The sequence below is a fragment of the Salvia splendens genome, chromosome 5 (assembly GCF_004379255.2).
Source record: "Salvia splendens isolate huo1 chromosome 5, SspV2, whole genome shotgun sequence".
NCBI classification, from domain to species: Eukaryota; Viridiplantae; Streptophyta; class Magnoliopsida; order Lamiales; family Lamiaceae; genus Salvia; species Salvia splendens.
This window is the reverse complement of record NC_056036.1, coordinates 5,219,036-5,221,776: the sequence shown is the minus strand read 5'-3', so window position 1 is coordinate 5,221,776 and position 2,741 is coordinate 5,219,036. Positions and strand designations below refer to the sequence as shown.

Below are 2,741 nucleotides of genomic sequence, written 5' to 3'. Positions count from 1 at the left end.
TATTAAGTTTACATATTTTATACAAAAAGTTTACATAGTGTTCCAAAATAATACATTCCGTCAAGTCTCTACTAACACTGTTACTTCTAATTACATCAATGTTTTAGATTTGTACAAAAGTTTTAAATTAAAACATTCCATTAATTAATTCAAACATAGTTAATTTTCACAAAAATGAAAAATACATGAAAAAAAGAATCACCATTCTTCACCATCAAATTAGCGAATTGCATTTTATTATCAAAGTTTTCTCATATAACAATGGAGAATACAACAAAAAAATATTAACTCTTTTTTGTAAAAATTAAATATTGACTTATTGACTGTTCGAAGTCAAATTAGCCATTTTGTAAAGATGAAATATGGACTTGTTTTATATTCTATAAAGAATATAATAAAAAATAGAGCATATCTAGAGATATAGTTTTTTAAAATCACAAAATTGCTAGAAGAATTGTTATTGACTATTATTTTTTTAGAGTGATCGATTGTATTAAATCTCTAATTTTTATATTATTATGTTGATAAGTTGGACAGATTACTACTAACTAACAGTGTTTAAAATATTTAACGGAATGTATTAACTTAAAACACTAATGTAACTTTTGTTTCATGTAAATTTAATACTTTTTGTACTAAATTGAAACAAATGTGAAATATTTTGTATGGAATATGTAATTACGGCGATGTAAACGAAACTGACAATTCAATGAATAAAATTGGTAAATTCAATCCTGATGAGTAAGAGCATTAGCAGTGGTGCGGATGTCCCGGCGAGCGTCCCCGCGGACATCCCAAAAACACCCCTTGCCACGTCATACGGACATCCCACTGCAGATTCCACGTCATACGGATATCCCATTGTACAGTGACGGACATCCCCAAGGACATCCGACGGACTTCCCATAATAAAAAAATTAATGCAATAATCGGGACGTCCGCGCGGACGTTCGTGGGAGTCAACGCAATGGCGGACGTCGCGACGAATATCCGCGGAACTCCGGTGTCCGCAGCGGATACGGAATCTGTGCCTCCCTTGCACAATGGCGGACGTCCTGCGCGGACTTCCGGCACGCCGGTTAGAATTCCGCCGAGACGGGCGCCATTGCTGTTGTTAGAACAACGGTAAGATCCTAACCAAGTGCACAATTAACACTTTTCAACCTGGAATCAGATTCCAAAATTCAATTTTAACATAAAGTGTACATTTTGCTCAGCAAAACAGGAAGCAGATGAACAAATAAAAACAAATAGGAAAATTCAAGTGAAAAGTATAGTAAATTAAAGCAGCAATCAGCCAAAACAGCAGAGTCTGATTCCAATTTATTCAATTAACAACAAAATCAACGTATCTATCTGCTTATAAAAGAAGGAAAAAGAAATAAATATTTACAGCTTCTGTTTGGCTAATCCGAATCGATATGAAGTTAGGTGGAGAGCATAGAATTGATCAACCGAGAGAAGGCGTAGCGCAGGCGTGGATATAGCCTGAGAGTTTGAGCGCTGGATTCCTTCCACATAGCCTCAATTGTTTCGATGAACAGATTCAAGCTCCTTACCGGCGGGATGTAGAGCGTGAGCGGCGCCGCCGAGAATGCCACCGTGAAGAACAAGTGCAACACCATCGATCGTCTTCGTCTTGTCTTCTCTTTTTCTCGAATTGGGCGAAGAAAGGGGACAGAGAAATGGAATAGTATGTTGTTATCTAGCTTTGAAGCAGCGACGTGGGCTTATAAGAAGATGGTGGACCCTCCACAAATAAATACTGCTCACAAAAAATAATTTTTTATAATATAGAAAATATGGGTTAATTTACTAAGCTAGTATAATTAGTATGGGAGAGAAAAATTGGCTAAAGTGTTGGTATTAATTAAAATGATATCAACTCATTAGAAAGAAAAAACTTATTATAAATAAATATAGCTTAATTTTGGTGAATGATCCAAAAAAACCTTAATTATTATTAATTTATTAGTGAAATTGAAGGAGATAATGTGATTGTAATTGCTTTAATTTTGAAGAAGGTGAAAGTAATAGTGATTTTGAGAATTTACTGAAAAGTTGAGAGGACATAAATTGGATCAACTAATCACATCTTTAATTGTGGTAAAATGATTAAAAAGGTTAGGTGTGAGAGAAAGTTGGCATATGTCCAGAACTTTCTATGGAATTCTGTGGGCGTGGTTTGAATAGTATTTAAATGCATTTATACAAAAGTCAAGTCTCCTCACGAAAAAAACACACAATAAAGAAAGTAAAACTCAAACTATAAACCGTTTAGTCATTATCATCAACAAGAAGTATCTAGGCACGTTAATCGTTTGAGACCATTGATCATTCAAAGAATTGTTATTTACATTGCTTAGAATACTATTTTTAAAAGAATTACTACTAGTATCAAACAATTCCACCTACTTTTTCCAAAGTGTGCCGCCGCTATCAGGTAAAAGTCGGATGAGTTGGGCCGGACTAAAGATTGTGCAATAAATTGGGCTTTGTACTGGGCAAATTTGGAAATCTTAATTAATTATTTAAATTATTCGATAACAATTAAATCCAACCAACCAATTAATATATCCAAACAATTAATACAATCTTTATAAAATCCAAATATTGTTATATTTATTAATATAAATTAACATAATTAGAGTTTATTTTTAGGTATAATATTAAATATCAATAATACTATTAACAGAAATTTCATTTTTCAGTTTTTCGGCTTTTTTTCGATCCGAACCAAA

At 33.2% G+C, this 2,741-nt stretch overlaps 1 long non-coding RNA gene across 1 annotated transcript; it reads right to left on the bottom strand.

Annotated features, from left to right (window-relative positions):
- Positions 1–648: 648 nt before the first annotated feature.
- Positions 649–1,813, bottom strand: LOC121803031. The gene is made up of 2 exons (XR_006050893.1): positions 1,394–1,813; positions 649–1,164 (listed from the first exon to the last, which is right to left on the bottom strand). It is a non-coding gene; the product is annotated as an uncharacterized LOC121803031 (long non-coding RNA).
- Positions 1,814–2,741: the final 928 nt, after the last annotated feature.